Source organism: Hevea brasiliensis, chromosome 15 (genome assembly GCF_030052815.1).
Source record: "Hevea brasiliensis isolate MT/VB/25A 57/8 chromosome 15, ASM3005281v1, whole genome shotgun sequence".
Lineage (NCBI taxonomy): Eukaryota > Viridiplantae > Streptophyta > Magnoliopsida > Malpighiales > Euphorbiaceae > Hevea > Hevea brasiliensis.
In genome coordinates, this window is record NC_079507.1 from 67,147,847 (window position 1) to 67,158,729 (window position 10,883).

General features: G+C 30.5%; 1 pseudogene; it reads right to left on the reverse strand.

The window, feature by feature from the left end:
• LOC131174105 (MDIS1-interacting receptor like kinase 2-like) overlaps positions 1–7,692 on the reverse strand; it is a 31,243-nt pseudogene extending 23,551 nt beyond the window's left edge.
• Positions 7,693–10,883: the final 3,191 nt, after the last annotated feature.

The following is a 10,883-nucleotide window of genomic DNA, read 5'->3' on the forward strand; positions in this document are numbered from 1 at the left end:
TTTAAAAATCAGATCTGAATTTTATTGAATCAATTTTAAAAAATCAGATTTAAATATGATTCAAACAACTTTAAAAATTTAGATTTGAATCACATTTAAACAACTTTTAAAATTCAGATTTGAATCACATTCAAACATTTTTTTAAAATTCTGATTTGAATCATAATTTAATTGTGTGATTAAAACAACTAATTAAACACTTTAATTAGTCAAATAATAGGCCTTAGATCATACAACAATTGCAGAATTAAAAGCCAAACCTTGAACCACCCATGGAACCATTGTTGCCGCCACCAATGGTGGCTTCACCATGTGTGCCGCCACACCTCTTAATCCAACCAGCAATGAATCAATCATCTCATGATCAAATCACACAATTAAATCATATAATCAACAATCTAAATGGCAAATATAGTGGCTCTGATACCAATTGAAGGAGCAGGCGTGAAAAACACAAGATTATAACATTGAATTCAAAACTTTTCACCTATTGTCACATGCACCATGCAAGATTTATTTTTATCTATTTGATTTCAATGATAAACAACATATTAAAACTCTTTTAATATGTTTTGAATCTGTATTTGCCATTTAAGATTTTAAAATTAATCAGATTAATTTTAGAACCTAGATTAAATCAAGAACGATTACACTAACCTCTTGATGTCTTTGCGGCGTGTACTGCGCCTTTGAGATCGTCTTGAGGACACGGATGTTGTCCCTCTAGCTTGTCCACACCAAGAACACCTATGGCAGCCCTTGAATAGCTTCTAAAGCTTTTTCTATTAATTAGAAAATCAAGTTACGCCTTTTAAGAGATTAAAGATGTAATCAGGACACTAGAAACAATTTCTAGGGTTTTTAATTCAAGAGAATGAAGGCTCATCTCTTTGAATTGATGAGAGATGAAGAGAAATAGCTGGAGAGGCTCAAAGTGGCGTGACAAATGAGAGGAGAGGCTGATGGTTATGTTTTCTTTTCATAACCACACTTAAATAGCTAGGTTAACACATTAAACCCTAGCCACATGTCACCTTTTGATTAGCTCTAGGTTTAAGTAACCCAATCACATTGTGCCAAGTGTCAAACCGATATTTAATCTTGATTTTAATCATCTTACATGATTAAAAACATTTGGCAAGCTTATGTGTTATGCCATGTGTCACCATCTCATGGTGCCACGTGTCACTGCATAAAATGACCAAAATGCCTGTGTCTTAATTTTGAGTTCTTAACCCAAAATAATTATTTTCTTCTTCTAATTAATTTATATCAAATATAAATTAATTAATTAATCTCTATTAATTAATTTCTCATCAATTAAATTCATATTTAAACACTTTAAATATAAATTTAATTTATACTACACATCCAATAATCTAGATTTGGTTTCAAGTCATGCTAGGGACTTTGCAATCTAATTGCAAACCAAACCTATTTAATTAATCAATTAAACTCTTTAATTAATTAATTAAATCATATTTAATTAGGTGATAACTTGTGTATGTGTGTGACTTACTAGGCTCATCACTAATTGGCAATGAGACATGATATCAACTCTTAATATCATCAGAACTCTTTCTTACCATAAATGATTTCTCTAAATCATTTTATGAACCTCATAGACCATGGTTAACACCTAGCATAGCATGCCATGGCCACCCAATTAGTAATAAGATTTACCTTAAATGAACCTATAATCATATGTTACCATGCACTAGAATCTCTACATTACAAAATCCCAACTCAAGCTGGAGTCATGGTTTATGTCAAACTCCATTTGCTATGAATATTATGTTCTCTTTTAATTCCAGTTCTTGATTAACACCTACCTCCATATATAACTAGTAGGAGCCAACAGATGCCCATATACCCATACACAGTACAAGTATGAAAGCAGTATCAAACTCAAACTACCTATATATAAGATAACTGTGCTATCTCAGGTCTAAAGATTATATGCATCGATATGATTTATGACAAAACATTGACAAGAGTAAACTCCATGTGTTTGTCATAAGTGTCACTGGTTCGGCCTACTTATCATTTATAAGTGCCTATCATGTTTGTTATATGGCATGAGACTCACCATTCCAACTTATTTATATCTCATATAAATAACTTGAGAACAAACATGAATACAATCTTTCTGGATAAGTCATGTCCTTATTATGAAGTATCCTCGATTGTGAACCTATTTATGATACTTCGTGCTAGAAATATTGTCACTCATATTCTTAACAACTTAAGAATAATATTTCTAACAAAATATCAATGGACCTTTTCTATTACACATAAATATATTATGTAAACGGAAAAGTGGAAATGCCTTTTATTAATAAAAATATGTACAAGATACATACTAAATGATATGCTCTAGGGCATACTACTAACAGAAAGTAGAATTAAGTTAATTAAGGCACTCTTTGTCTCACTCGAAAGAGTATTCGGAGGATTTAAGAATTAATCTCCTTAAAACCCATAATTTCCATAAGATTGGATAACCAATTTAAAAAAATCATAAAATAACTTGAATATGAATCCCCAAATTCCGGAATCGCCCTTTTATCATTGTTAATTTCTAATCGAATTTAATTGCTTATCATTTTAAATCTTGTCATATTTCAATTTGCTCGTTTTAATTTGCCGTAAATTTAGTTGAATCTTCATATTGGTAATTAGATTATTAATTTTGCATATATAGATTTTACACCTCAATTTCTATCAATCTATCGCTTGAATTTCAAAATTAGCTTGAATTAGTTAATTTTTATATAAAAAATTCAATTATTAACACAACTTTTCGAGGGAACGATAACTTTTCTATATTATTTGTACGACCCGTGCACTTGCAGTTGGGCCACATCAGAAAACAGAAAGAAACAATCTATAGTTAAGTCCCATGGTATAGTTTGTCTTTAGAGCATTTTTTTTCTTTCCTCAATTCAGTCAGAGACTTGAAATTAGGAATGGAAGTATCTATTAGGAGCATTTTTGCATATTTTTATATCTTCGACTAATAGAAAATATAAATACTGAATGTAAGTACTTAAAATTGTTAAGTGATTAAATATCAATTAATTTAATTTTAAAAATATAGAAATTAATTAATAAATAACAACAAAATTCAGGGATTACATAATAAGTTATATTAAAATAGAAAGGTCTCACTAGAGATATATTTGTTAAAATTGTTGATTTTCTTAGTAGCTTTTTGAAAAGCAATTTTGTTAGTAGATGGCAGTAGTAATTACTCTATCAAACAACTTTTTTTCTTTTTCAATTTAGCTCTGGCTCTGTTAAAAAATAAATGCGAAAAGTAAAGAATATTTTATTAGATGGAAAAAAAAAACTTTGTATACAATTTTATTGACTCAAATATTGATTGATTGTACTATTTATATAACACTTATAACATCTAACTAAATAAAATAAAATCTCATGTATATTTTAATCATTTAATTAAAAATTTAAGTGCAAATATTTTAAAAATTATTATCTTTATAGGATATTTTAAAAATTAAATCAATAATGTTTGAATTAGGTCCAACAAGCTCTAGGAGTTACCGTTTGATTCACAAATGAATATAGTTTTCGTCAGCTTGATCATTCATGGATTTATCCTTTTTTATCTTTTATGTGACTCTTGGTTTCTCTTGATGAAAAATTCGAAGGAATAAAGAGAGACTCAGCCCAAGGTTAAGTAAATCAAAATTCATGTCTAATTGCTCCTTGTGCAATAGCAACGGTTACTAGGACTACAATTGTGATTTTGATTAAAAATTTTCAACCACTCAGCCAAGATCAAGTATGTAAAATAGATCAAATTTATATTACATTTTTGCTCAAACCAAATATATAATGCAGAGGGAAAGACTAAATAATTAAGAAGAAAGAAAGGAAAAGAAAAAGATAACAGTACGATAGAAAGATCTTTCCAGTAAGCTTAGGCATCGTGGATCAAAATTTCTCCCAAATTTATTTCAGAGAATGGCTTTGTTAATGGATGCCACAGGGCCATCATCAGCTTTGAAGAAACTTGCCTCATGGTTGGCCGAGATTGAGGATTTGTACTCAGGCATGCAAGTGCTAGTTTTGCAACGTGGATCACTCCTTCAGCATCCTTATGTTGAGGAATTGGCAAGCATTGATCGATCACATCTTTCAAAAGTGTATACTTTTCAATTGATGGAGATGAAGATGAAAGAGATGTGACAAGATCTCCTGGATGTTTTTCCATCAGTATTTCAAGTGTGACCACACCAAAACTATAGATGTCGCATTTTTCACTAACAGCCTTATTTAATGTAGAAATAGTGAATCGCTTCTTAGATTGATCAAAATGCAATATTTACAATTTTTTGAAAAGAAAAACATACCAAGAAAGAATAACTAGTAACCTGGATTCGAATTTCAAGGCTAAATTAAAACGCTTCTAAAATAGAGCAATTTCCTCTATTCCAAGACAAAATTATATGTAATGTAAGTAATCTAATTGATATAATAATAATAATAATAATAATAATAATAATAATAATAATAATAATAATAATAATAATAATAATAAGATATGCACCTGTTGCTATGTATCCGACTGTGCCCGCAAATGAGGTCCAATTTGAGGAGTCAGGCATCAAGAGCCTAGCTATCCCAAAATCAGAGACATGAGCCTCTAACTCTGAATCCAACAGAATATTTTTACTGGAATTGTCTTGGTGGATAATTGGAGGAGAGCACTCATGGTGCATGTACGACAAAGCATTTGCTATTCCTTTAACAATATTTAGCCTCTTACTTCAATCCAGCTCCACTGCTTCTTTTTCGTTGCTTAAAATTTTTCTCAAACTTCCTCTTTCTATGATTTCGTAAATAAAAAATGAGTGTCTGGCATGCGAACAAAACCCATATAACTTCACAATGTTCCCATGACGTATGTTTGTCAACGCAGAAATCTCACTTGTAAATGCTTTCAAATCAGCCACCTCACTATTTGTTGATTGATGAATTTTCTTCACAGCAACCTCTTGACCCCTTGGCAGCTCAGCTTTATAGACAATTCCATACCCTCCTACCCCAATGCAATACTTGGGATTGAACTCCCCTGTAGCCTCAATAATGTTTTCATATTGCATATCTCTATCAACATGGCTCCATATTGCATAGGCATCTTTGCAATGTTTCTCCCCACTTGACTTGGCTCTTCTGTTTAAGTGGTGGAGGAAGAAGAAACATCCAACCAAGATAAACAATAGAAGCAGACTAGCCCGGAGAGGAAAAACTATTAGATTGACAACCTTTTTGCCCTTTTTCCCTGTGGTTTTGTTCATTGCGAGAGAACGGCAAGGCTTTAGTGTGGTGTTATTACCACACAGGTCTTTGTTGTTTCTCAATGCTTCAAATGAAGCCTCACGAAAGGCTTTAACGTTTGGAATTTCACCCTGTAACTCATTGTAGGATATATCCACCATCGTCAAGCTTGTTAAATATTCGAAAGAAGTTGGAATGGAACCTGTCAACAAGTTGTGAGAAAGGTTCAACATCTCTAGTCTTTGCAGACCTCCAAGTTCCTGTGTGAACATATTTTGGCTGAGATCAAGGCTTTGTAGAGAGCGCAAATTACTTATCTCTGAAGGAATGCTCTCCGTAAACTTGTTCTTGCTAAGGTTCAAGAACAAAAGTTTTGGGCAATTCCCAATCTCCTTTGAAATTGCTCCGCATAGATTGTTTGCTGCAATGTTAAGGTGTTCAAGGTCAGATAACATTCCTAATTCTGCAGGAATTCTGCCTGAAAGCTTATTATCATGAAGATAAAGTTCAAACAAATTTAACTTCCCCATTTCCTTTGGAATCACCCCCTACAAGGTGATTTGATGAGAGGTCAAGTAAATGCAATGGAGGTCAGCTGGTATTGTGCTAGAGATCTAATTGTTTGATATTTTTAATGCCGACAAATTCCGGAATTCTTCCCATTTCCATGAAAACTAGCGATATAATTGGTTATCGCTCAAATCCAAAAAGTTCAGGTGAGGATATGCACCAAAACCAAAATCTTCAGATACATTTCCTGTGAGTTGGTTTCTCTCAAGGCGAAGTCTCAACAAGCTGCTACAATTTGTCAGGCTTCTTGGGATAGGGCCCGTGAAATTGTTTCCTTCTGCAGCGACATACAGAAGTTTTCCACCAACGCATGTACCTTCACGTAAATGGCCCATCAATCGGTTGTCAGATATTTGAAATGAAATTAAGAGAGTAAGATTGTCCATCTTTGAAGGGAGAGTTCCAGAAAGATAATTAGTACGGAGGTAGAGAGAAGATAAGTATCTTAAGTTTCCAATTGAAGCTGGGATTGCCCCATTAAGACTATCGGACTGCAAATCAAGCTTAGTGAGTGACGTCAACATTCCAACTTCTTTAGGTATGGAACCAAAAATTTGGTTGTAGGCAAGATTCAGAGTTGATAGCTTTGTCAGGTTTCCTATAGAACTTGGGATTGCACCGGTAAGATTATTGTCCTGCAGTTCAAGGACAGTGAGTGACGTCAACATTCCAACTTCTTTAGGTATGGAACAAAAAATTTGGTTGTAGGCAAGATTTAGAGTTGATAGCTTTGTCAGGTTTCCTATAGAACTTGGGATTGCACCGGTAACATTATTGTACTGCAGTTCAAGGACAGTGAGTGACGTCAACATTTCAACCTCATGAGGTATGACACTGGCAAAATTGTTACCATCCAAGTAAAGACTATATAAGTTGCTCAGGTTTGCTATGGAGGCAGGGATTGTACCAACCATATTATTGCTTGAAAGCTGAAGCGTGTAAAGATTTCTAAGCATTCCTAATTCCTTTGGGATGGAACCAGAGAGTTCATTATAGGAAAGGTAAAGATATACCAAGTTGCTTAAGTTTCCGATGGATGCAGGAAGTGCACCGCTGAAGTTTTTTCTCGACACATCTAGCAAGCTAAGAGATCTCATCATTCCAACCTCTGGTGGTATGGAGCCAGAGAGGAGGTTACCATTGAGGTAAAGATCAGTTAAGTTGCCCAAATTTCCCATTGAAGCCGGGATTGAGCCTGTAAGATGATTTTCATGAAAAAAGACCCCCGAAAGTGATGTAAGAAAGCCAATTTCTGGGGGGGATGGTGCCATTGATATGGTTGACAGCTAGGGAAAATATGCAAAGACTTGCCAGTGAGCTTATCCCCGATGGAATTTTTCCAGAGATATTATTGTACGACAAGTCAAGGATGGTGAGCTTGGAAAGATTACCAATTTGTGAAGGAATGGCACCATAAAGTGAGTTTTTGCGGAGATTAAGCTTCATGAGATTGGGAAAGGACAAGAAGCTGAGACTCTGAAGCGTACCTTTCAAAACGGAATCTGTAACGCTAATATTAACAACGCTTCCTGCCTTATTGCAAAAGATACCAGACAAATTGCAGTGTCTGCTTCCAGTCCAAGAGGACAGAATAGATTGGCTGTGGTCATCAAGAGTGGTTTTCCATCTTAGAAGAGCATAGGTCTCCTTAGCCTCTTGTTCTACTTCCTTTTGAAAAGCAGCAAAACAAGTTGCATGGAAAGCAAAAACACGGAAATGAAAAGAAAGGAGAAAGAAAGGAGTAAGGATGGACAAGAGTAGTACTAGGGGAAATATGGAGAGTGGTTTCAATGAGGAAGACATGACTTTAGATGAGAAAAGGATATGGTTTTCAAGTTTTGACACGCATATATTTAAATGCATGGAGATGTATTTATAGAAGAAAAGTGATTGCTGTAAATATTGATTACACTTTTTTTTTTAAGACTAGTGTTTTTCTGTAATTGCGTTGCACCTATTAATTATACTCCTTCTACACGCTTATTTTATATAATTTTTTATATATTTAATTATTTAAATTAAAAAATTAATTTTAATATTATTTTAATTATTTATATAAATAAAAAAATAATTACTGTCCTTTGATTCGGTGGCGGAGATAATAAACGGGTGAGATAAAAAATTTGGGTTATTTTTAATTTTGCTTCGATACATAGATTTTATTCATTTAATTTTTTCAAGTCAAAATTTTCATTGATAAAATAAAAATCTAAATGGATAAATTGGTCATGCATATCATTCAATTGATTTTCAATTTTATTTATTATTCGAGTTGAGTAATATTTTAGGTAAATTTATTACAAGTTGTGCCAAGTCAGTAAATTCGAGTTAAGTTACTCATTCAATTTTGAAATAAGTTAATCACTATATTATTTTTTAAATTATCTTAATTTTAAGTATTTTAATGCTAAATAACTTACTTTTGAATGCGATTATATATATATATATATATATATATATATATATATATATATATATAATATGCATTTACTCAAAAAAAAATTTCTCATATCTCTATTATCACTATCATTGATCCAAACACTAATCAAACCATTATAGTAAGGTTTATTAATGTATCGTATCGTATAGTATTGTATGATTTTTATTATTAACGTGTTTGAAAAGATGATATAGTATAGGATAATTTAATAACATTCTCTTATTTTATTAGAAAGTAAATATATAGTAAAATGATATATAGTAAAATAAATATGAATATTATTAAAATATGCTTTATTACAATTTTAAATATATAAATGATTTAAATATATTTTTTAAATAAAATATTATTTATAAATAATATTATTATAATATTAATTAAAGACACATTTTATTTTTTAATTAATCACTAAATATGTCTCACAAATATATAATATTAAAATGTATAATTAAAATTTTATATATTGTACAGGAATAAAATGAATAAATAAAAATTTTAAACAATGTCAAATCACTAATTTGATATTTGAAAAGTTATAATAAAATAATTTGGTGGAAATCATCATTTTACAGCCCTAAATCATTATTTTTAGCAACAATCTTTTAAAACATGTAGAGTATTCATACCATATATTATAAAATCATTCTAAATTATGATTCAAACGTAGTGTAAAAGCTTGTGATTTAATAAAGCTTTTACTCACATTTTTTAATTTTTTGTTTTAATTTTATGAATTTTAATTTAATCTTAAATATTGGTAATAATTTTAGCAATTAAGGCTCTGTTTGGATGGAGTGAGGGAATGGTAATTAATAAAAGGATAAGGGAGGGTAAGGAAAGGGAAGGGTGAAGATGGTTACAATAAAAAAAAATCTCATGTTGGGAAAGAAGTGAATTAATGGAAAAATAAGGAAAGGTAATGTATATTCTTCATGTTTGGAAAGAGGTGAAAGAAGGATAAATAATTATTAGAAGTACAAAAATATCATTTTTTATTAGATAATTTATTAAATGGTAAACTCATTATGATAAATCTTAAATTTGTAAATAATAATGGTCCACTATAAATAAATCATAAAATTAATAAATCAAACAATAATGCACAAATTTAACGAAGATTGAATAAAAAATGGATTATTTAGAAAAAAAATGATAATTGAATTATAATAATTGAAGCAAACTATTGAAAGAACAAATAAAAAAATGATAATTGAAGTATAATAATTATAGCAAACTATTTAAAAACAAATGATTGAAAGCAGAGAAACTATGTATGGCCACTTGAGAGAGAAAATATTTATTTATGGTAGTATGCTAGGTTTATTTTTAATGGGTATAATTAGATTTTTAATAAAAAATTAAGGATACAATAGAAAAATAAAAAATAAAGTAATTTTCAGCTCTCACCTCCCCCTGCTTACACCCCAATTTGGGGTGTAAGAAAAATTGGGATTTGAGGGGTAAGGGAGGGTAAGCCTTACCCTTACTTACCCTTATCCTTTACTAACTCACCTCTTCCCAAACAGGGGTATAATAGTTACTTACCCCTCCTTACCCTTATTTACCCTTTCCTCACCCCCACCCAAACAGAACATAAGTTGATTAAAAATAATTTTTATTTTTAAATAAATAAATAATTATAAAACTCGCCAACATTTTATTTCAATTTTCTTCGATAATTATCATCTTCCTCCTGTCTTTCTCCACAGCTCCCTTGCCACAACTTGTTGAAAAAGCTGAAGTATTCCATAGTGCTGTGTGAAAAATTAAATTGTTTTGGCAAAATCTATAGAATATTTTTTTTATTGATCAAGCATTCTATTTTAAAATTTGTAAATAATTTATATATAAAAAATATTTTTTTATAAAAAATAATTTTTTAAGAAATATTATTTATTAAAGTATTTTACGTTATCTGATTGTAATATTAAACTAAAGTATATATTTATGTTATGTATATATAAGTGTTTTCATATTTTAATAAAATTATCAAAATTTATAAAATAAAAAATTAATTAATTTTCTCTTTGTAAAAAAGAAAATATATTTTCTATTCGACTTTTTTTTTTTTAGTGTGTCAAATGTTAAAATATGTAGAATAGATTTCCCGCTAAAAAAAGGGAACCTTAATATGTATACAAACTAAGTACAGCTGCCAGAGGATAAATAAATTGGCTCTTTATAACTTATACGCTAAGTGAGGAATTTCGAAATGTAAATTTCAAAATGGATAGATGCATTATTTTTCTTTAATTTTAATTTTTATAACTGGGAATGTAGAATTTACTTTCACTGGTAATATTTGGATGTGGAAAATTAAATCTAAGAATTAAGAGGGATTACTTGGCTTCAAATCTTTGCCAATCATCATCTCTATGGAAAGTTCAAATGTGGTTTTTTTTTTTTCCATGAAAATAATTTGGTTTGAGATTTGAGAGGTTAGAATTGATTTTGAAAATCAATAGCTTATAGCCACAGTTTGATTCTAATTCAGAATTAAATTGGTCTAATTTAAAATTGAAACAAATTTGAACTGATTTGATATAAATCCATTTTAAATTGGATG